Source organism: Mustela nivalis (assembly GCF_964662115.1).
Source record: "Mustela nivalis genome assembly, chromosome: 6".
NCBI classification, from domain to species: domain Eukaryota; kingdom Metazoa; phylum Chordata; class Mammalia; order Carnivora; family Mustelidae; genus Mustela; species Mustela nivalis.
In genome coordinates this window covers 69,951,560-69,977,178 of record NC_139025.1, presented here as the reverse complement: position 1 = coordinate 69,977,178, position 25,619 = coordinate 69,951,560, and the positions used below count along the sequence as shown (strand labels likewise).

The 25,619-nt window shown below is 36.9% G+C and overlaps 1 long non-coding RNA gene across 1 annotated transcript; it reads right to left on the bottom strand.

The window, feature by feature from the left end:
* Positions 1–5,142: 5,142 nt before the first annotated feature.
* LOC309867445 lies at positions 5,143–24,144 on the bottom strand. Its single transcript, XR_014313177.1, has 4 exons — positions 24,056–24,144; positions 23,708–23,823; positions 14,147–14,285; positions 5,143–5,358 (listed from the first exon to the last, which is right to left on the bottom strand). It is a non-coding gene; the product is annotated as an uncharacterized lncRNA (long non-coding RNA).
* Between the last annotated feature and the right edge of the window lie 1,475 nt (positions 24,145–25,619).

Sequence of the window (25,619 nt, the reverse complement as noted above, 5' to 3'; positions counted from 1 at the left end):
CTTATGAGGCTGGTATGTGGTATTATTAGATCTATTTTACTGAAGGAAAAACCCCAGGAAAGATGAAGTGGAATTATGTGTTTATAGTCATATGAGTCATCAGCCAGGCCTGGAATGAGCCACTTATACACCTTTCACATTAATTTTAGTGTGTGTGATCTCTCTGATAATAGAAGTTGCAGGGTGATTGAACTCCAGACCCAGTTTTCTCCAAGTTGATCTACTTTTTTTCAAAAATACTAATGTATTAGAAATTAGTTGCAAATGAGCAAACATCATGCATGGCTCCCTAAACCAATTAACATGTCAGATCTAATTTACTGTTAGACAAATAATTTGAAATATTTGCAAAAGAGCAGCATGAGAATTTATTCTCTGCAATTAGGCAGAGATTTCAGTAAATTCTTGATATTCCTTGAGGGAGCTCACAACCAAGAAAGAACCACCCTGTTTTGCTGCCTCAGGTTGTGTGAGGAGAGGGACAATGCTGGGAAGCTTCACAGATTCCAAGTCTTAGTATTAGGAAACAAACATGTCATTGGGTTGATAAGCAAACTTAGCCAATCAAGAGAAGTATCTAATGTGGTCATAAAGCTCAGCAGAGAGAGAAGTTAAAAATCCTTTAAATGTAGGTTCTAGAGATGGCATAATGTTTTCCTTGGGTCTTAAATTAAGTTTCTTCTACTACAGGTACAGCCTATTTCTTTGAATCTTATGAAATGGAATGCCTATGGAATCTACAATTTCAGATTCAGTTCCTAAAAATATTAACCAAATTTCTCCCAGCATAAATAATACCAAACTCCTTTTACTTCCTTCACCGATGATATTTACCAATGATTGGTATTTACTAATTATTTTATCATTTTGATGATAGAAGTTCTGGAGATACATTGTAGTCTGTATCTGTATGGTTATAAGCTATAGTCTTTCTGCTGTTGACCTACATGTTTTCCTGGTCTGAACAGGTGGTCACCTAAAGGTCAAGTTTAAAAGGAACTGAAAGAACCATCATATACATAGATCTCCTTCTCACTATTCTCTTATAGTCTAAAATAGCCATTCTATTTATTTTAGGTAAGGTGTAAGAGTATCTTGTTAAAATGAAATTACTATCTAGAATGAGTTAAAAGCTCAGATATTACCCAGAAACTATTATTTTGTTAATTAAAGATTTAGAGATTTTTTTTTACAATATTTAATTAACTCTCATCACATTTTTGGCTCTGAAAGTCTGGGACACTGAACAAGTGTATTTTAAGGGAGGTCAGAGAAGACACAACATGCCCACATGGAAAATTCCTAGGAGTCTGGAATGAGTGTACCTGTACCTACTAGGTGCACTAATAGGACTGACCCAAACGGAGACTAAAGACCAATGAAAAAGGAATGGTAAGTTTTTAAAAATAATCTCACTTACTTTATACTTTTGCCTACAGTTGGTCATTGGTGTTACATATCCTTAACTGAAAGAGCAAATTACACATTATACACAGTGAAGATGGAATTAATTGTTCTCTGTGGTTTTCTTCACTTTAGTTCCAAGGTTTTGAAAATTGTACAGGTAAAGCAGAGGGAGCTTGATGCTTTCCCCATTTATTTCTCTCTTCATCCATTTCCTCCATCCCAAAGATTTCCTGTCGTCTCCACTTCCAAGTCCACAATTCCCCTTACCAAACACACATGCTTTTTATAACTTTGTTTTCTCTGACACATGTTAATCTAGAAGATTCACATTTATTGTCAGAAAAATAGAATTTACCAACTCCAAAACCTGAAGCTCAAGACCCCACACTGAAGAAAAAGAAACATACTTTAAAAAGAAAAAAAAAAAAAAAAAGGACCCAGAACATTATAAATTGGCATCACTCTAGTTTAAACTTCATCCTTTATGTTCCTACTCCTTTCTCTCCTTATTGACAGCCATAAATAGTCACAGAGAGCAGGGTTTTTAGAATGATCTGGACCATAAAACCAGCAGTTTCAAAGGTAAAGGAAGGAACATTTCAAAGCAAACATAGTAAGCTCGCTGTTTCCTATTCTTCAGTCATTTAAGACAATTAGACCCAGGAATCTAAGCCCCAGCCACGTGCTTAACCCAAGGTTCAATTATTGTGTACTGAGCAGGGCCACTCATTAACTCGCCTTCCACTGACCCCTATGGGGAGGGCTGTGAGGCTGACACTTCGCAGTTCCTTATTCCCTGATGAAAGTTCACCTCATGCATTTCGTTAACTACTCCAAAGAATAACACATGAAACAATGATCAGATATACTCAGAATAAAAGCCAAATATGATGAGTTCTTTTTTCTTTTTTAAGATTTTATTTATTTATTTGGCAGACAGAGATCACAAGTAGGCAGAGCAGCAGGCAGAGAGAGAGGGGGAAGCAGGCTCCCCGCTGAGCAGAGAGCCCAATGTGGGCCCAATCCCAGGACTCTGGGATCACGACCCCAGCCAAAGGCAGAGGCTTAACCCTCTGAGCCACCCCTGAGCCCCCGAGTTCTAAATAATGTTGGACTGTTAATGTCAACAATACTCTGAACTTGCTGAGCTCACAGTGAGTGCTTGTGATACTTTCTCCATTGTCTTCTTTGCATTATTTACACTTTATCAAGCATCAAGGCAGTGCTAGCTATGAGTAGACCTTTACATGGAACTGAGTGGCAACCATATAAGAAACTGACATTATTTTAGCATGAAAAATATTTAATAACTAGTTAATGGCCAATTAAGGAAAACATAGAACAAATAAATCATATTGCATCGAAAGATGCACTTTTAAACAATCATTTCTCATTGGTTTTCTTTCACAAATTTAATCTGGAGGAAGAAAAAAAAAAAAAGAAGAAGCCTCAGTGACCATCACCAATTTAGTGGATGTCTTAATAATGAGAAAAAATTATCCGAAGCAGTAGGCCTCTGTTCCTTCCCCTGCATTTAAGTGTTGAGGGGTTTTAGTTTTACTAGACTGAAGACAGTTTAAGTATGGACATTCCACACTCTCATTTGTTCTGCCAACAACATAGAGTCATTTTTTAACTTTTTCTCTCAGGCCAGATCCAGTTCATCAAGAGAGTCTGTTGGCTCCATCTTTAGAATATACCCATAATGTGGATATAATATGGATATATTGTGGATATAAATGTGTTATATCCATGTATGGTTATGCATGGATATGCATGAATATAATGTAGATATATTCTGAACCTGGATTTCTATTTTAATATAGTTGGCTGCCTTTGTAATAACATTATTCAGAGGAATAGTCCACAGGCTTCACCAGACGGCCCAAGAGATTGACAGCACAAAACATTTTAAGATCCTCTGATTTAGAAGATCTGGAGTCAGTTTCTACGTTGGACCCTACAGAAAGCTATGTTCAGACAATAATGTTCACCACCTCAGCTATGAAGGAAGACCTTTGTTTTATTAGGATATGAGTCCTACATTTTAATTCAAACAATCTCAACCTATTTCACCACTTCCCTAAGACATTCTTTCTCTGTTCTACATTCTTAAATATCCTTAAAATCATTTCTCATTCTGAAAGTTTTCTGGAGTATTATTCATTCTTAATATAGTTAAGACCCTAATCTCAGAACACACGCAAGAACCCAGAACCAACCTTGAATCCAATGCAACTACTTAAATAAAAGGAAAGTAGACATACAATCCCAAGCAAGGAAACTATCCAAAGGTCCCTAATGCTCATAGCTTCAAAGTTGGAAAGAAAATTAAGGTGATTTTGTATATCTTTTGCAGGGGGCCAATCACCAGATTTACTGTGTGTGTATGTGAGAGAGAGAGAGAGAGAGAGAGAGAGAAAACTTTCTATAAAGGGTGTCTGACCACTCACTGTAGCTACAGAGAACACTTGTTAGCATTCCTTACCAGATATGAACTTCCTATGACCCATCAATATTCAAAGAAACCTTAAATTTCCTTCAGAAATTTTTGTAAAGCTACTAAAACCAGGGCCTGTTTTCTGTGTCTGTGTGTGTGTGTGTGTGTGTGTTGTGTTAACCGTTTTCAGTCCTAGCTTGTTTTCCCACAGCTTACTTCTCTCATCCCTGTCCTCCTTTTTAATTCTGGTGGTATGTTTTTTGCAGCCTGCTTCCTCACAACTGCTTAAGGGGTCTATTAGTTCAATCTCTTCAGTTTAACTTCTACTTGTAACATGTATTTTCTACATTTAACTCTTTCCCAAATTTTTTTTAAGATTTTATTTGTTTATTTGACAGAGAAATCACGAGTAGGCAGAGAGGCAGTCAGAGAGAGAGAGAGGAGGAAGCAGGCTCCCCACCAAGCAGAGAGCCCACCAAGCAGGGCTCAATTCCAGGACCCTGAGATCATGACCTGAGCCACAGGCAGAGGTTTGACCCACTGAGCCATCCAGGCACCCCTCCCGTATTTTTTGAGCAGCATTCAGCAGGTTGTATGTTTACATGTGTACATTTATATGTTTGAGCTTTAAGGGACTAAGATCTTTGAATAACCTAGGAATTACACAGAGTTTAGATGCTACAACTTGGAAAATCATTTCTTGGCCCCCTACAGTGTGAGCAGGAAGACGGGTGCTTTATCTTTTCCATCATGTGGTTTAATCATATAAAAAGTTTCAGTACTATTAGGTAGTTTGATTTTAAGTAGCTCCAATTTAGGCATGCATAGATATGACATATTTTAAATGGAAAATTTAAGTAGAGACTTTGGCCACATCTATGATGAAGATGACTAAAATTTTTCATTCTAATCTTTTGTGTTCAGTTAATGACAAACTCTATAAAGAGCTCTAAATTGAAGAAAGATCTTCCTTGTCCTTTTCTTGGCTAAGGATGATAACATTTTGAGTTCTTCCTGGGTATATTTTGTTCTCTTTGTTAGAGAACACTACTTCCCAGAGATACAGGGAAATTAAAAAAAAAAAAAATATATATATATATATATATATATATATATTCATATATATATATATGAATAAGGAGAAAGGGACTACATTGAAGCTTACATCTCTATATATCTTTATACAGATATAGATATAAAGAAAAAGGAAAAAGAAAAAAGTATATGTGTGAAAATTTTCAAGTTAAAAAGTTACTATGGAATATGTTGTACTAAGAATCTAGTTGAAATGGTAAGTGTGTAAAAAGAAAAAAAAAATGTTGAGAAAGAATTTTAAAAAAAGAAAAGAAAAGTCAAATCTAAGAAATAAACAGGCCATGAGGCAATACCAGGAACTTAATATACTATTTTCCCCTGGTGTTGGGGTTGTACAGTTTTATGACAACCCTTGGGTTGTTGTCCTCTTGTTCTTCCAGCTTGTCTTCCAGGGAGAGGGGCCTGATGTATTGTTTCTGAAAAATTTAATAAAAATTTTGAAAATTTTGATAAAAATTAATTCAGCAAATCTTACAACTGAAGAGAAGCAAAAGCCCATCTTCTGATAGTAAACTCAAGAGCCAGTCAAATGTCAACTGATCCAAACTGCTAAAAATCAAATGTCAGAATTGGTAGCCATTACTGAAAACATGACACTTTAACTAGCTATCAGGAACAGGACTCTTAGCAGTGACTGTGGACTTCTGGGTACAGGAAAGCACACTCCAGAAATCAGAGAAGTAGATGTATGTTTCTCCTTCTGCAAAGGACAGACTTGCTCAAAATCCACATACCTCTGGGCTTTTTGATTTCCTCCTTAGAATGGACCATTTTCAGGGCCCATAAACACAGCGGGCTCCCTGTCATCAAGAGTGTGTGCAGCAAACTCTGAAACCTGACACCAGTACCAAACACACACACACACACACACACACACACACACGCCCCCAGTCAACATATGCTCTTGTTACTAACTAGATGCAATTTGTTAACTTGTCCTGGACTGTTTTTCTTATTTTTCTCTGAGGACAGTTAGTGTTTTCGGCTTTTGTATAGTTCAAGTTCAGACTTTCCTTGCTAGAGCCCAAACCCATTTGTTAATTTCAAGCAAAACAGCTCTCTCTGTGGGTCCCCAAAGTCAACTCTGCTTTTCTCTCTCTCAATTCTTGATTCCCTTGATTCTCCCCAAACCAATTTTAATCCAGTTTCCCTGCTCTAATTTTTTTAAATAGTATCTCAAATAGCAACACTCTGTGGCAAATCTGGCAGAGTAATCTAGTTTGTCCTTGGATGATTCTTTGCTCTTCTTATTTCTACCTTAAAACAAAACAAAACAAAACTCACGTGAAAATAAATTGGTTCTGAAAAGGATATTGATCTCTTTCTTCTAGAGCCAGTCACATTTTCATTTTCCCTATATCTTACTTTGGTTTTATAGTTTTTGTAAAAAAAGACCAAATACAGATTTTTCACCTTCATTGTCTTTAAAGCCCAATTAAATCACTGCTATTTTTCTCATACCCAAAGAGTGTTACTTTAATTCACCTAGAATAAGGGCCAATATGTTCATCAGGCTGCACTACATATGTTCTTAGAAGCTGAAAATTGAGGGTGCCCAGGTGGCTCAGTCACTTAAACGTCTGCCTTTGGCTCAGGTCATGATTCTGGGGTCCTGGAATCAAGTCCTGCATCAGGCTCTCTGCTCAGCCAGAGGTCTGTTTCTCCTTCCCTTACTCTTCTTTCTCTCACATGCACTCTGTCTTTGTCTCTTTCAAATAAATAAAATCTTTTTTAAAAAGTTGAAAATGCACTTATAGTTTTGAAAACTAGTCACAGTGCAGTTAAAAAACTCATCAAAGCTGCTTTAATTTGAATTTTACCACAATTTATCTTCATTGTGAATATTAATATTAATACACTTGATTATTATAAAGCAAGGCCCAGCTGTACTTAATTTATAAGGACTTTGAGATGCTAAAGATAAAGGCATCACTTCCTACCTTGACTCTGCTCTGCTCACTTTGTAAGCTAAGGATTCCCAAATGTTTTGGTCTCTGGATTCCCTAAAATTCTTAAAAATTATGGAGGATCCTAAAGACCTTTTCTTAAAACTCAAAAAATCTAAAAGCATGTATTTACAAATAGCCTAAAATAATAATAAACCTACCACATGTTAATATAAACATATTTTATGAAATATCACTATATTTTCCAAAATATTACTTAAAAATTAATAAGAAGATAGGCACTGTTTTACATTTTTGCAAATTTCTTAATCTCTTTAATGTCTGTTAATAAAAGATAGCTGGAATCTAATATCTGCTTCTAATCTTTTAAATTAATAAATTAATTAAAATTATCAATGAACTCATTAAAATCAATTTTAAAAATCTATGGAACACTTCATATTGCTTTTGGAAAACTCTACTGCACATATATATGAGGATAAGAGTAGAAAAGACAAATAACATTACAAAATCATAGCTCTGACCATGAGGACCTCCTGACAGGGTCTTGGGGCTCTTCCAAGAGCCCCCACATAACACTTCAAAAACTGCTATTTGTTCTAACTAGAAGTAAAGTCTAAATAGAATGGGGGAGAGTAGTGCAAACTATCATTACAGAACAGCTTACTGTAGCTAACTGAGAGATGACAAAATTATATTAAGGATGGAACAAATTTGGTGGCAATTAACTGGCAGAGTCATGCTGAGATATTTTTCTTGGGCTCAGTTATAAATAGGGTTGGAAGACCTATTCAATGTAAGGGATGGCTGGTATTGGGTGGTGGGACGCCCTAGGAAGTTGAAGTCTGTCCTTTCTTTTTTCTCTGCATTTCTGTGAGGAAAGACCACCACCTTCTACTGACCAAGGCTATCCTGTCTGAAAGAGTTCCATTTTACCAGATTATAGTACTAGATTATTTTCTTAAGGATATGATGTTCCTTTTTTTTTCTTAAGGATATGATGATACTTGTCATCACCAAGCACTACTCTGCTCTTTGTTCCAGACCATGGTGGGAAAAAATACTTCTCTTGCACAGTAAACACAAAAACCAAAGTAACAACACAAAGTGAAGCAAGCAAGGCAATACACTGACACAAAACGCCCTTTTATAACCTTCTTGTAGAAGAGAAAACTCGGGAGCATCATTAAGTTTCATTAATTTCCATTCAACAAATTCCAGCTTGACATCATAATTTTCTATTGCCTTATTTCTCCAGTTGCTGCTTTGTTTTTCACTATGGAAACAGAGAACACCTAAATAAACCTAAGTGCAACAGAAATCAGATGTTTTCCTGCAACGATGTACCATGGCCTTTCTCTCACCCTTTGATCTTTCTCTTTGTAGGCTTCTGATTTCACAGAGGACACCACCAGTGGGGAGAGTGAAACTTTCCAAATTTGGAGATGAAGGGAGGGCCTCAATTATAGAGCAGGTCCTGCTTGGGTCAAATGGGCACACCTCCCTTTCCACAGCTACTCAAAAGTCACAGGAAACATACGACATGCCCTACAAAGTCCCCTCGGTGGGCCTGGTTTTTTAATAATGTATTTAGAAATGAGTTTCTCCACTGACAGGATTACACAGAGGCATTTTTTCCCTACAGTCCTCATAAAGTGAGGAGCAGTAGTTACTTAAAATGTTTAATCATTAAAATCGTGTATGCATGTGTGTGTGGTGTGTGAAAAAGAAAGAGACAATGAGAAAGAGAAGAAAGAAGGATGATTTTGTTGCCAGGGTTGAGAAGCTATGTTGAAAAAGATTGACTGGACTAACTTGCCAATGCCATTTATGGCTTGGGCTAAGAAAAGCCAATCTTTTGTTGAATCGCCTAATGTAATAAATTGCATTTGGAGGGCTACAGACTTCTGTACAAACTTTTCAACGAGATCTAATTGGAAGTGCTACTCACATAGCCAGGGGCATTCTGAAAAAACAGCACAGTAGATTAACACCATTTTTAAAAGTCAGGAAGTCCTTTCTTCCCACGAAGGAGGGTTTTCCAGACATTATCTTCAACTTTCAAATATTATAAAGAAGGTCTCCAGCTCTCTCTTTCTCCCTTAAGCCTATAGTCTTCCTCCCTCCCTCTCTTCTTCCCCTCTCCTTCTTTCTCTCCATCCCTGCCAGTCCTCCACCCCACTCAAGCCATGAGTGAGTGCTGTATGGGAAGCAAGACTTATATAGTAAGTGACTTATCAATCAGCTGTGTCCTAGATATTGTTGATGAAAGCAGCAGGGATTTCCTTCAACTGGTTTCTTATTCAATTGATTCCCAGTTGAATAACAAATGTTCAAACATGTGTCTGAAGCTTTTGTTAAACTAGATAGTTAGAGGCAAGGATTACTGTATATACAACTACAAAAACATCTTTTCATCCTTTCTCCTAACCTACGAAATTTCCTTATGTAGCAACATTCGATTTGCCAGTCTATATGCATCATCTGAATAATAGCAAGTAGACATAACCAAACTCAAAATGACCACCTTAGAAAGAGAGATTTAAAGATTTTATTTATTTATTTGTCAGAGAGAGAGCGAGCGAGAGCGAGCATAGGCAGACAGAGGGGAAGGCAGAGTCAGAGGGAGAAGCAGGCTCCCTGCGGAGCAAGGAGCCCGATGTGGGACTCGATCCCAGGACACCAGGATCATGACCTGAGCCGAAGGCAGCTGCTTAACCAACTGAGCCACCCAGGCAGAAAGAGAGATTTAAATGAAGGAGAGCAAAAACTTCTCCAAACTTTCTTCTTATTCTCCCTCATTCCCACCCACCACTACATCCTCGCCAGATACTGGAGTGGATCCAACAAGTGTCTTATGATAATAAGAGCCAGGGTAAGACATCAGCAGTTTCAAGTTAACAAAGTAAAGTTTTGAAAATGAGAAGTAATACATTAAAGCAAAAGTCTGTCTTCCAGCATTTGTGTTTTCTCTTCATGATATTTGCATCATGTGCAGAAGATTTACAACATAGAAACCTGAATATTTTGATTAATCACAGAAAATATAAGAGATGGCAGAGCTTGCCAGAGGAAAACTGAATACATGAAACATTCAAAATGTGTGACCCAAAACCCCAAATATTGATGTATCCTCAATATTCTTAGCACGTATAGATTTTGAATGAACATTTTATTTTCTTGTCAGTGATTCAGAATTTCCACTGCTTCTGTTGAGCAATGAGGGAAAATCATGCCAACTGGGAGAAAGCTTTATTTTAAGGTCGAAGGCATGAAATAAGCACTAAGAAGACAATTGTACACCTGTTTTCAAGAGTAAAAAGGCATCTCAAATCTGCTTTGCTTTTGAAAATTTGGCCAAGGAGTGTATTTCAAAGGCCCAATAGCCCATAACATTATTCCCAGGGCTCTGTGCTCTCTGCCTAATTGGGAGTCTACACATTTGCATAAGCATGATACTTCATGATTAATGCATAAGACCCAGCACGGAGCCCAGTATCAATCCGTCTGTGGAGGCTTTTCCCCACACTGAAAACAATCATTGTTCCTAAAATATAATCCATCAAATGTGCAGGTATGACTACTCTGTAGAATATCAGCCTACTTAAATGCCATGACAAAACCTTTAGAGAATTGTAAACCTCTTCTACGTAAGAAAGATGTTTTATTTTAAGATGCCCATGCCACTGCTGCCTTGGGACCATCATCATTGCCAGGAAAGGTGTATTTGCAAAACCAAGTGTCAGGCCTACAGATTGTTTCCTGTTTGGCCTAGGCAATAAATATAAAGGGAAGACTATTAAAATGAACACCTTATGATCACTTTCGGATTATGAAATAAACGATAGCTCTTCCCCTTGGTATCTTCAATCATCAACCAACAGCAGTGATGACTTCTAGTGTGAGGACTCCACAATGGTGAGGGGAAACTTAGTCAACAATGCTATAAGGCGAAGGGGTTGCACTTCAAAAATGAAGTCAAGGGCGCCTGGGTGGCTCAGTGGGTTAAGCCGCTGCCTTTGGCTCAGGTCATGATCTCAGGGTCCTGGGATCGAGTCCCGCATCGGGCTCTCTGCTCAGCGGGGAGCCTGCTTCCTCCTCTCTCTCTCTGCCTGCCTCTCTGCCTACTTGTCATCTCTCTCTGTCAAATAAATAAATAAAATCTTTAAAAAAAAAAATGAAGTCAATTCTCTATTTGATGGACGACCTCCCAGTTAAGGAATGGAACTCCTGGGATACATCTAGGTGTTCCAAATGGTGTTGCCAATACCTTCCCTGCAGGCTGGGCCACTTAATTAAGCAGGAACCCATTCCCATGGGAGGAAGTGGAAATGTGAAGTCCGCCAACAGATCTCAATATGCTCTGGGAATCAATGTAAAAGAACTTTTGAGAGACTTCTTTCTAAAAACATCTGAGATGGAGTTTTTTAATTATTAAAAATTAATATATGATTATGAGAAGAAATAAGCCATTTAGAATTCTATGAAATTAAGAGTAATAGTCTGACATCTCCTTCTTTTCCCATGCAGCTTCCCAGTGATGATCTCCTGAGTGAATTATGTATTCTTCTAGATGTTTTATTTTATAAGCAAATGAGTGTGTGTGTGTGTGTCTGTGTGTATCTTGACAAACTTTGGGGTAACACTATATTATGCATACTTAATGTGACTTGTTTTTCCACTTCACGATTGTTCATGAACTTTCCCAAAAGTACATTCATGTTTATCTCATTCTCTTTAATAATTTCATGATATCATGTTGTATGGATTACCAACACACAAAAATTCTCCTAACATCAAGTTTGTTTGTTTGTTTGTTTGTTTGAAATCACTACAAGCAATGTTACATTTTGGCTAGCAGATAACTTACGGACAAAGACTTTCTTGATCACTGCTGTATCCCTGGTAGTGAACACAGAGAACAGCACATAGTAAGTGTTCAATAGATTATGTGTTTAATATATAAATGAAATACGCAGGGAAATCTCCATTGTTCCTTTATGGGATATATGAATTTAAGGTGTGTATCAAAACTGCCTATTTACCGCCAAAAACATTGTACCATTTTATACTTACACCAAGTGTATTAGTCACTGTATTCTATTTACCAACAATGGGATTATAGACTTGTTTCATTTTCCCTAATGTGATTAATGATTAAGTGTGTTTTATTGTTTCCAATTGAATTTCATTAATTTTTTTAGATTATTTATTTATTTATTTGACAGACAGAGATCACAAGTAGGCAGAGGGGCAGGCAGAGAGAGAGGAAGAAGCAGGCTCCCTGCTGAGCAGAGAGCCCAATGCTGGGCTCGATCCCAGGACCTTGAGATCATGACCTGAGCCGAAGGCAGAGACTTTAACCCACTGAGTCACCCAGGCGCCCCTGCATTACATTAATTTTGAATAATTAATTAACTTTAGGACTATTTTAACTTTAGTACTATTCCTAAAGTTATTAACCATTTATATTTTTCCCTTTGACTATTCATATCCTTTGACCATTTTTCTGTTAGATTGTCAGTTAATCTTTTTCACATTGATTTTAATGAGCTTTTCTGTCTGTTGAAAGATTCAATCCTTCTGCTTGATACATTTTATAACTATTTTTAATAGTTACTTATATTTAGTTATTTTCATTACATATAATATTTATTTAGTTATTATATAATATATTAAATATAATATATAAGTTATTATTTATAATATTATTTAGTTATTATATATAATTATTTTAACTATAACTATTTTTAATCTGTGAAATAAATTTGTCATTTGACTCTATTCATCCATCCATCCATCCATTAATCTTACTTAACAGAAAAATTTTTTAATACTTACGCTCAAAATATATCAGTTATTTTTCTTTATAGTTGCTGGGTTTATTCTTAAAAGAGCTTTCTCTTCATTCAAAGTATAAAAACAAATTTACTCATATGCCCTTCTAATATTTGTAATTTTCACTTACACATTACTTTTTTTAAACTAATTTGGAATTTATTTTGATATAATGAGAGAAGAGGGAATCAGGACTCATTTAAATTTGTGTCATTCAAGTGAGCTAATTATCCTATTAGTATATATTAAGAAGTGCATATTTTCAAAAATTTGAAAAGTCATCTGTATCACAGGCTGACTCTCCTAGGTACATGAGTTTATTTTGAACTTCCTGCTCTGGTTCATGGTCATCAGCTTTATTCCTGCATCAATGCCATACTGTTTTAATTACTGTTGCATTCATGGTACATTTTATTCTTGGATACCATTAGACCCCCACATTTCTTTTTTGTTCTCAGTATTCACCCAAATTTATATTCACCCAAATTTGTATTTTAGAATTATTTTGTCAAAATCAAAAAGTTAAAAAATTAAAATTAAACATTCCAGTATTTTGATGAGAATGTATATATGGTTTTAGCAGATTTTTTTACAAAGGATTGCTATCTCTGCAGCGTGAAGCTTACTAACCAAAATATAAGATGCCTCTTTTCATGTCTTCAGTCTGCTTTTTTTTTTTTCGTTTTCTTTATTTATTTGAGAGAGAGAGAGACAGAGAGACAGAGAGGGAACACAAGTAGAGGGAGCAGCAGAGGGAGAGGGAGAAGCAGGCTCCCCACTGAGCAGGTACCCACCCCTCCGCCCCCACCCCGAGGCAGGGCTCCATCCCAGGAACCCTGGAATCATGACCCAAGGGAGTAGAAGGCAGATGCTTAATGACTGAGCCACCCAGACGCCCCTTCAGTCCTCTTTCTATGCCCTGGTCAGCGTTCTAAAGTTCTCTTCATGCAGGTTTGCGCATTTTCAAAAGCTTTTCTCTGGCTTTATTTTTTTCCTTGCTTTTGTAACGAAGATATTTTCTTTCGTATCAGTTACTGTTTTTAAAACCAAAAGCTAATTATTTTATAGATTAATTTTGTAACCAGGCACTTTATTAAATATTCATATTGTGTCTAATAGCTTTTCAGCTGATTCTTTGGGGCTATATAAGTACATTACCATGAAAAACAAATTTGTCTCCCTCTTTGGAAAATTTACACCTGTTATTTCATTCCCTTGTCCTCTTTCGACATATTGATATGACAAATGACTTTGAGATGAGCCCCAGTTATTCATGATTTATTACTTATAGAAGTATTCATTAAACTCTGTTTTTATTTTAATATTTGATATAACATTTTATTTAGAAGTTTTGCACTGACATTCATTAATAAGATCAGTTTGACATTTCCTTTTTATGCTGTTTGTCAGATTATGGGATCAATTTGAGCAGCTTTATAAAAACAACTCAAATGCTTACCTTCTGTATCCGTCAGATTCCAGTAAGAAGCAGGGGAAGCATTCAGGATATTTCCAGCAGAGAGGGAGTTGAAATAGAAGTCCAGTCTCAAGATGTTTGGTAGGGCTGGAAGAGCAAGATCTCACCCTGAGATCAGGACCTACAAGAAGCAGCTGCAGGTTGGAAAAAGTAACCACGTAGTCGTTGTGGCCACTGCTGCCTTTGGACCACTACCACCCCCTTCACAGCTACTCAGGAGCCCGCTCACACCAGCCCTGGACAGGCCACCACTGCCAGAAGGAGAACTTGGCTTCTCCATTCTTCCCCCTTCCTAATCTTACATTAGTGCCTCCAGCTGGCAGAATTAACCAGAACCCTGCTAGCAAGAGCCCTGCTTCCAGATCCTCGAAATACAGAAGAGAATACAGATGGTCAGATAAGAGGCTGGATACCAATAAATAATAGCTGGCATACCCTTTTCTCAATTTTCTCAGACCATGTAGATGACACTGGATATCATCTATTTCGTGAAGTTTTGAAAAAATCAACTGTGAAACATTTGGACTGGTGCTTTTGTAGGAAATTTGATAGTCTTAGTTCCCTCCCATGGAGAGATTTTTGCCTGCCTCTTTTCATGACAAATTTAGTAAATTATGTTTTCTTACAAAATTGTCCGTTTCGGTAGGTTTTCACACTTATTTGCATAGATCCGTGCTTTATAATATATGTTGTGTTTTTCTGCATCAGGGGTTATTTCTCTTTCCTTATTTTTTTTATAGTATGCAGATGAATGCTCAGTCTCTCTGACCCCTTGCCCAGTGTCCATGCCCTAAGCCCCCGAATTTTTTAATATGTTATGGTACTTGCAGATAGGATAAGGCTATAGACCTTGAGAAGGGAAGAATCTCTTGGATTATCCTGGGGGACACAATCAGAGCACGGAAACCCTTAAAAGCACAGAACTTTCTCCAACTGGAGTCAGAAAATATGGCAGAATGAATGTGGCATGAAAAACATGGGCAAGATTAGAAATATGAGAAGGATTTGACACACAGCTGCTGGTTTGAAGGAGCTGAGAGAGGCTCCTCACTGGAAGCCAGCAAGGAAGCAGTAACCTCAGCCCTACAATCACAAAGAAGTGAACTTTGCCAGTGCTTAAATGAACTACGAAAGCAGACTCTTCCCCAGCACCTCAGAATGAGAGCTCAGGTTGACACCTTCATTTCATCCCTTTCATCCCTGGGCCAGAGGAACCTGATGATCATCTAAGCCCACCTACACTTCTGACCTACAGAATTTTGAGATAATAAGTTTGTGTTGTTTTAAGCCACTTTGTGGTAATTTGGGACACCTGGGTGGCTCAGCTGATTAAACAGCTGCCTTCAACTCAGGTGATGATCCCAAGGTCCTGGGATCCAGTCCTGCAACAGACTCCTTGCTCAGTGGGGAGTCTGCTTTTCCCTCTCCCTCTGCTGCTTCTGTCAAATAAAGAAATAAATCTTTAAAAAGAGAGAGAGAGAGAGAAAACAAAAAAACCTGTGGTAATTTGGAAAAGCAGCAACCAAGAACTGATATATTTTTAATTGTATATATATTTGTGTTTCTTCTGTTTTGTTTTTTGATTACTTTAGACAGCTTTATCTAGTATATGGTTTGGTTTTGATTTTTCAAAGATGCAACTCCTATATTTATTCATTGATTCTGCCACTATTTTTTCCAGCTCAGTAATTTCGGAGAAATTGATTCAACCTTTGCTTTGCATACAAATAGAATCATATCCTATGTATCCTGCCATGATTTGCTTTGTTCCCCTCAAAATTATGTTCCTGAGATTTTTTTCCATGTTCTTATAGTAGAGGCAGTTTCTTCACACAGGTTTCTAGCATTCATGGAGTGCATCCACAAAGAATTCATCCATTATCTACCTGAGCGGTATTTGGTATTTCCAGTGTCTGTGTGTCCATTTGCTTTAACTTCTAGAAAATGTGTTGCTGCAAACATTCTTATATCATGTCCTGGGGCTTAGGTACATCATTTTCTCTACGGCGTATCAAGGAAGCAGGGTAGCTGGGATTATTTATGAGATAATACAAACTGTTTTCCAAGATGGCTGTACAAATTTATATTTCCACCAGCAATGCTGAAGAGTTCTGATTACTGTAAACCTTTGCCAACACCATCTTTAAGGCGTCTTTTGATAAACAGCAGTCCCTGGTTTTACATGAGTCAAATTTATCCAAGTTTTTCCCTGTATGTTGTACCCTCTTTTTATGTCTTAAGAACTCCTTCTTTACCTAGATATTGTAATTTCTTATTTCTTTTTTCTTTTTAAGATTTTATTGGGCAGAGAGAGAGACAGTGAGAGAGGGAACCCATGTCTAACCAATCATCCTAGCACAGTTCAGAAGTCCATCCTAGCATAGACTGAAAAGTCCATTCCTCATCACTGACCTGCAGTCCAACTCTGTCATAAATCCTTTCATTATATAAGTTGCTATGTTTAGGGATCATCTACTATGTTATATATCTCTTCCTCCTGTGCCAGTGTCATATGGTCACAATTATTCTAGATAATTGTAGCTCTGGAAGTCAAGTCTCTTCCATCTTGTTTGGTTATTATTTACCCTTTGTGCTTTGGTATAAATTTTAAATTCCTTGTCAAGTTCCATGTAAAAATCAGCGTGTACACACATACGTGTGCACAAACCCATTCAGGCAAACTTCAGACTTTTGGTAGAATAACCTTAAATCTATGGGTCAGATTGATTATTTATCCTTGAGGGAGATTTCCATTTTCTGAATTTAAAACAAAGGCTTTTTTTTTTTTTTTTTTTTTGGTAGGGGAAGGGGTTTGATATCCAATTATCTTTCCCAGGATGTGTGTTTACATGTTTTTTGACAACAGTTTTTCCTGGTACAGAGGGACACATTTTTGATGTATAGGATCATATTTTCTTTCATTTCAGGGGAGTTTTCTATTACATCTTTGAAAATAGACCATTTTCTTCCTATATTATTCTCTACTTCAGGAAACACCAATTATTGACACATATAATCTCCAATTTCTGGCTTCATATATATTACAGCCTCTTTTGACATCATTTTTTCATCTTCTCTGCTCTATTTTGCTCATTTTCCTAAGAATCTCCCCATGTTATTGGTTTGATTGGTACCCATGTTGATTCTCTACTGCTCTATTTCTAATTTATAAATTAATCCCGTAATGTAGCTATTTTTACTGAAGGTCTTTTTATAAATTGGCTTAGCAATATCCTCTTTTAATTTACACTATCTTCTTATTCTTTTCCTTTGTGTATTTAATCACCTTAAATCTGACAGTTCCCAACATTTCCTGTAGAAAATGTTCTTTTTTATAACACATGTTCTTCTGGAATGGTCCTTTACCTGCAATAATTATATATTTTCTCTTTTTTCTAGGCTTTTTTCTTTAAAGACCTTATTTATTTATTTGAGAGAAAGAGCACAAGGTGGGAGGAGAGGGGGTGGGGCAGAGGAAGCAGCAGCAGAAGCAGGCTCCCCGCTGAGTGGGGAGCCCAGCATGGGACTGATCCCAGGACCGTGGAGATCATGACCTGAGCCCTGAGCAGCAGGCAGACACTCAACCAACTGAGCCACCCAGGTGCCCCAGCCTTTTTTTTTTTTTTTTAATAGTTGCATATTTATTCAAAACTTCCATAGCAGCTGTTGACTATGCTTCCCCAACACCTCCTACCCTGCTGTTGGGATGTGTAGTGCTCTGCTTTACGAGGGGGCTGTGGTTGTTTTAGACCAATTAGAACCTTCCTAAGTCATCTGTTGGAGTTATTGGTCACAGGTATATGTCCGGTAATTGACATTGAACCCAATCTATGCCAGTTTGTTCTGAGAAAAATGTTTCCTGGAGGTTTTATCTCTAGAATGTTCCTCACAATTCTGAGAAAACTACTAGTCCACAGCCATATCCTTTCTTCTAAAGAATTGTGCGTTTGTTAAGTCTGGAATTACTGAAGCCATTTTGCTGCTCTGAGGGAAGATTTACAGCTGACACTCCAAAAGTGAAACTGTCTTTGATGACAGAGTTGAACCCCAAAAACAAATCAAGAAACCTAGCCCCATCATCTATGGATTTCACAGCTAATAAGCCAATAAATTATTTTGGTTGTTTCAGGCTGTTAGAAATAAGGTTTCTGTCATTTACAACACAAAGTGCCCAAACTGATGTAATTGTTCCTTATAGAGATGTGGGTAAATGTCCTCACAGCAATCCCCACCTTCTCTTGTTCCTGTCTATATGCTGCTTTTATCAGGGGCTCTAAATGAAGGTTTATGTCCTATACACCACTTCGTATTGTGTTTTTTAAAATACCAGACCTGGGGGCGCCTGGGTGGCTCAGTGGCTTGAGCCTCTGCCTTCGGCTTGGGTCATGATCCTGGGGTCCTGGGATCGAGCCCAGCATCGGGCTCTCTGCTCAGTGGGGAGCCTGCTTCCCTTCCTCTCTCTCTGCCTGCCTCTCTGCCTACTTGTGATCTCTCTCTGTGTCAAATAAATAAATAAAAATCTTTTTTTAAAAAAATACTGGACCTGTTTTTTGTGTGTATATGTGCATAAATGCTTTTACTGAATATTATCTATCCTGTATGAAAATGTGTACAGTCTTAAGATAGTATCCTCTGTCATCTTCCCCACTCAGTGAGAGAAAAAAAAAAAATGCCTTCATCTAATCCACAACTGAGCTGAGCTGAGACTGAATTTCAATCTTAGTAAGCTTCAATTTACTCTCTTCCCTCTGCCCCCACTGTTCTGGAGTATAGCCTCCGAGAGATCCTGACTGAAAGCCTGGGATTAGGGCCCTTCTTCAACATATCCTAAACCCTATTTTCTTCCTTCTCCTTGAGGCTATGAAGATGCCAACAACTCCACATTGGCTGTCAGTACATTTTTGCTTTATTTCTTAAGTTCTAAGAACTTAAGAATTTAGCAAGTTCCTGGGGCACCTGGGTGGCTCAGTCAGTTAAGCATCCAACACTTGATTTTGGCTCAGGTCATGACCTCAGGGTCAGGAGATCTGGCTCTGAGTCAGGCTTCACACTTAGTGGGGAGTCTGCTTGAGATTCTCTCTCTCCCTCTACCGCTGCCTGTCCCCCTGCTTTCTTTCTCTCAAATAAATAAATCTTTCACTCGCACACGTGTGTGTGTGTTTCTTTTTGAGATTTTAACATGTTCCAAAAACAAACAACAAAAAACTGAGAGTCAGGCTTACTTCTCTGTGCTTTTCTTTACTTTAGGAACTTGGATCTTCAAGTCCTGGCTGTTCTAACAGCCCTGAAGTGTGAGCTTTGCCTCTCCAGCCCCACATGATTGCCAAAGCTTTGCCAGCTCCTGTGTCTCTTAGTAAGAGCTGCCCCAGATTCTCAAGCACAGAACTCACAGCGACAATCAGCTGATCTCCAGAAGGGACAAATGAAGTATAAGATGCTATTCCCTTCTCTCCCTAATCATGTCCCTCAAATACCAGCTGGTTCTCACCGCCTCCTTCAAACAATTATTTATTGTATTGTATCTGATTTTCTAGTTATTCTCAGTGGGAATGTTTGGTTGATGCCAACAGCCCTGTCACACCTGGAAGTACAAGACCCAACTCTAAACTTCTCAGAACCTCTACTTTTTTTGCCTCATTTACTTTTTCTAGACTTATCTCTCACTACTCTTGGCTTCAGCAGCACACCTAAAAATTGTAGAACACATAATCATACAAGTTTAGAACTAAAAGAAAATGATTATCTGACTCAAGTGTCTTATTTTCCAAATGAGAAAGCTTGAGGCCCCAAAAGATTGTGTGTCTTATCTTAGACCACATCGTACAACTGAACTCAAGCCCAGGTACCCTTGGCCCTGTACAGGCGCTAGCAGAGCAAGGTAAAGAGCGAAGCAGAATTGAGAATGGCAATTCTCAATGGCTTCACATCAAGAAGAAGTATTTCAATTCTGTTTCCCCAGCGAGTCAGATCTGCTGCTTTCTAACACACACCTCTACTGACAACACACTTGTCTTCTAGCATAAACTATGATTTTTCCCCAGCTATTAATTATAACTGTCATTCCTGAGCACAGAGCCAGAGGTAATCATCATACTGAAAAGTAAGCTTCTTACACCAAGAATGAGGGAAACTTGGAAGACATCTATAAACCACCTTCCAACCGATTTTAGTCAAAGAAATCTGTATCTCTCATATTTGAGAGCCAAGCTTGTAGGGGGTCAAGATGGTCATATAATTTATTGTCTAAATGGGACAGTTTTTGAGAATGATAGTAGATGATATTAATAATTACAGCAGGACAACAAGCATATACCTATCAAGACCTGGGTACCCCCCCTCATCACCAGATAATTTATCCCTGACTTACAAAACCAGTTCTTTTTCTTTTTTTAAGATTTTATTTATTTATTTAGTTTAGAGAGGAAGAAAGAGAGAGAAAGTGGTGGAGGGGGGCAGCATAGGGAGATGGTGAAGAGAATCTCAAGCAGATTCCCCGCTGAGCATGCAGTCCAACATGGGGCTCAATCTCATGACCCCAAGATCATGACTTGAGCTGAAATCAAGAGTTGGATGCTTCACCCACCGAGCTGTCCAAGTGCCCCAAAACCATATCTTTTCTAATACTTCCTTCAGGGTTCTAATCACTTTCATATGAGGAAAAGAAGTATTCATTGTCAGAGAATGCATTCCTTTAAATTAATAGACTTTTATTTTTTTTAGAGAAGTTTTATGTTACAGAAAAAAAAATGAGCAGAAAGTGCACAGAGTTCCAGTATACTCCCTGATCCTCCAATTTGTTTTCCCCTATTGTTAACATCATGCATCAGTGTGATGCATTTGTTATCATTGTTGAACCAATAAGGATACATTTTTAATTAAAGTCCGTGGTTGACATTGTAATTTACTGCTTGTGTTTGTATGTTCTATGAGTTTTGATAAATGTATAATGTCATTCATCAAGCATTGCTGTACCACACAGAAGAGTTTCACTGACCTAAAAATCCCGTGTTCCCTCTATTCATCCTCCCTCCCCCGGCTAAGCCCCTGGCAACCCCTAATGTTTTTACTGTCTCCATAGTTTTGCTTTTTCCAGAATGTCATATAGTTGGAATTATATAGTATGTAGCCTTTTCAAATTGGCTTCTTTCCAGTCATTTGTTTTTAAAATTTTAAATCTTTGGTGTTAAGTGGAATCTCATCATAATGAAAAAAGTAGTGGCCATTTCAAATGAGATCATAGGATTTAAAGTTTTCTGTGCAAAAACTTAGGGAGTAGAAGTATTTTATAAACAAAGAATAAAAATGTGTAAGACAAAAATAAATGAAATAAAAAGACAAACCACAAATTAGAAGGTATTTATAATCCTTACCGCTAAAAACAAATTAGAATTCAGAATATATAAAAGGACCATGAATCAATAAGGAAAAGACAAGTAACACAGTAGAAACAAAGTATCAGAAAGGGCAAAGATATAAGGAAACACAAGCAAAAGAAGCTTGACTTGTTGATAAAATACTTGACATTTTTCAACTTCACTAAAAGCAAGGACATAAATGTTCAACAATGAAAACACTATTTCATACCCATTTGGTTGACAAAATGAATAGCCTAGTAATACTATGAAAATAAGCACATTGGAATATGAAAATTTTGGTAAGAGTGCAAATTGGTACCACCATGTTGGTAAACAATTAGGAATTCCTTGGAAGGGTATTGGTGCACATACCTTAAAACCCAGAACTTACTCTTCTTACATCTACCTTAAAGTCTCTCAAGTGTATGGAAAAGGAGACATACTAAGGGTATTTACTGTAGCAATGTTTGTGACAGAAAAAAGCACAAACACCCAAGCTGTCTCAATTAGGAAATGTGATGTGGCTTATTCATGCAATGAAATATTGAACAAGAGTGTAATGAATGAATTAAATCCTCACACCATGATGTCAAAATGAAGAAAAAACAAGTTGCCAATTAAAACATATGGCATAATGCTCCCGTCCTCAACACACAGACTTATATACATAAGTTTTTAAACCCAAATAATATAGTTATTATGAAAGACATTAAAAGATATAAAACAATTGGAAATAATCTATTACACTTCAGAATAATTAAGGAATAAGAAGAAAAAAGGAATGAAACAAAAAACCTTAGACATTAATATTCTATAGTATTAACAGATGTATTTAATGATGGAAAAGTGAAGTGAATTTTGCAAAATATTAATAATTTACTTAAATTGACAGTTGATATATTGATGTCTATTATTTTCTGTACATTATTTCTTTTTAATTTGGTATGTCTAATATTTAAAGGATTTTGAAAGGTCTAACCTCTCTTCCCCTTATAGCCCCTACTAGAACTACATTATAATGCATTGTGTAATTGGATACACAAAGATAACAGAATATTATTCAAGAAAAAAAAAAAGAAACAGTTGTGAGATCTCAAGTCCTAGCTCTTATACTTGTTGGACAGAAAGCCCTTGAGCCAGTCACTCCACAGTTAACTTCCTCATCTATAAAATGGGGACATAATACTACTAATAATATTAATATCTACTTTAAGAATGTTGGCAGAATCAAGTAAAAAGATAAATGTGGGGGCGCCTGGGTGGCTCAGTGGGTTAAAGCCTCTGCCTTCGGCTCAGGTCATGATCTCAGGGTCCTGGGATCAAGCCCCACATCGGGCTCTCTGCTCAGTGGGGAGCCTGCTTCCTCCTCTCTCTCTGCCTGCCTCTCTACTTGTGATCTCTGCCTATCAAATAAAGAAATAAAATCTTAAAAAAAAATGTGAAAACATTTAGTAAGCTAAAAGTCAGACATAAACACTGATTTTTGTTATTGCTCTTGTAAGACAGAATTAAATTGCTTGGCTGCACCTTTTTATTTCTTCTGCCTGCATTCTGGTGGAGATGTTTATGATTGAAGAAGTGACAAAAATAAATAACAGAATAAAGAAAAATTAAATTAAAAAGGGATATGTAATTTATAAACTATAACTATAACATGATTCTATGTTACATTTGTTATACATAATATCTAATATGACATATGTAATATAATAGGTATATATATAATATAAAGAAAAATTATCAAGGGCATATTTATTTTTAAAATTTCAGACAGGTTTAAGATTCTCTAACATATACCTTGCAAAAATTGCCAACTATTGTTACTATGTAACATACAAATCTTTGGAAAATAAACAGAAAACATTTTCTGCATTTAACTTGGTTCTTTTTATTTTTTAATTTAAAATAATATTGCAAAGACTTTATTTCTGAAATTTTTCAGCTATGATTAGATTTTCTTTGTTTATACCTCACAATGCATGCCATGCTGTAACATTTTGAAAAAACACATAAATACAAATAAAAAAGTATAATAACCTAAAATTATAATTATGCCTTGTAGTACATCAGATATAAGTTATGGACCAAAATAAGAGTTGTGGTAGAAATTAAAAAAACTGAAAACTCAGTTGATTCAACAAGGATTGTTGAAAGAGCAAGGTATTAGCACCACATTCACTTGCTTTACCTCATGTATTTTTCTTCAGATCTCCACTTCCACTGCTTCCTTTTGGCACCCTCTAGGGCAACAACATCAAAAGGTAGGCATGGAGACTCCAGGGATTCCTATGATGATTCCCTGGGCTGTGGGAAGAAAACACTAGATTGTCCTATTTTTTTACCCAAAGCTAGAGAAAAGACTGAGCTTTACTTTTATATAATATACACATTTATTCTGTACCCTTTCTTGGTCTGCATATCAGATGTTCACACATCATGTCAGATTGGCAAAGAAATCTTGCAGAAAGAGTTAGCGTTCTACAACACGGAAGGGTTGGCATTGTGATACGAACATTTTTATTTGCTTTCAACTTACCCAAGTATCATAGTACTCAAGTGGATTTCCATATCATATTATCTCATTTTAACAAAAGCAGGTCTCACTGCATGACACGGGGCTTAAAAGGATTACTGCAGAAAACAAGAACGTACAAAAATTTAAAGTAATCCAAAAACACAAGCACAAACAAACCTCAAGCAAATGGAAACATGAAACCTTCCCTATTTCTAGAACAAGGTCTTTGTTAGCAGCATGAGAAGGTATAAACAATGGACATCTAGCGACATCTGACAAAAATTCAGAAAGTTTCAAAATTATAAAGACTCTCTGAAATAAGGATTTATACCCCTATCTTCCCAAGGTATGTATTATGCTTTGAGATCCTGGTTAGTTATTATAGAAGAGAGCATGACAGAAAAACATTGTGAGCTGGGTTTGCTTTTTTGTTTTTGTTTTTGTGGTTTTTTCCCCATTTTCATGGCATCCTTTCTTATTTCTGTTTCTGTGTGTTTTATGATGCATATAGTATATGAATCCATGAATCCAAAAATGTGGCAATCAATGCCACATTTATGACATAAGTCACAAACTTACATATTGGGTGGGGGTGGGTATAAAGTCAAGAGTTTTATTCTGTATGATCAAAGTTTTTCAAGACAATTACACTTAACCACTCCCCTTGACTTACCTCTTTCCAACTTATCCTGCACACGTCAAAGAGGGTGCTTTTTAAAATAAAAATAAATGAATTATATGTTGAGTCCCCATCATATGCCAGATGCTGTGGTGACGGGTAGTGAACATTTACTGCTGGGAGGAATAAATGAATTGGCAGTGAGGAAGTGTGAGAGGTGAAGAGATAGATGAGTTCTGGAGTCTCAGTAATTTGCATCTTGGTTCTAGCAATAAGCAAAAAGTGGTCTCAATAACATCAGCATAGCAAAAAATTAAATAAATGTTTATTTTTAATCCATTTAAAATTGGGGCATTATTTGGGTTAGACTTGCTGATTTTGGAGTGGAAAATGGGAAATCAATAGAGCAGTCAATAAACATTTATTGGGAACCCACTGTACAGAAGTGGACCCAAAGCACAAGAAGAGTCAGATTTTAAAATATAGATTTAAGGGTACCTGGGTGGCTCAGTTGGTTAAGCAACTGCCATCAGCTCAGATCTTAATCCTGGAGTGCTGGAATCAAGTCCCACATCAGAGTCCCTGCTTCCCCCCGACCCACAACCCTCACCTCTCTCATGCTCTCTCTCATTCTCTGTCTCTCAAATAAATAAAATCTTTTTTAAAGTAAAGTAAAATACAGATTTAAAGTAATATCTTTTTCTTTCTATGTTGCCCTATTCTTTTCTTCCTATTCACCAGATAAATTGGCTAGTCTGACTCTTAAAACAATAATGAAGTACTTCCTACTTATCCCCTAGTTTACTTTTTTTCTCTTGTTTTGGCCTGCCAACTCATTTATTATTCATTCAATAGTGGTTTAAGAAAGAAGAAAACAAACAGTATCTTCCTGTTACTGAGCTTAAAATCCTGTCATTTAGTTGACAGTCATTAGAGATAATAAAATTATAACCAAGTCTTATAACT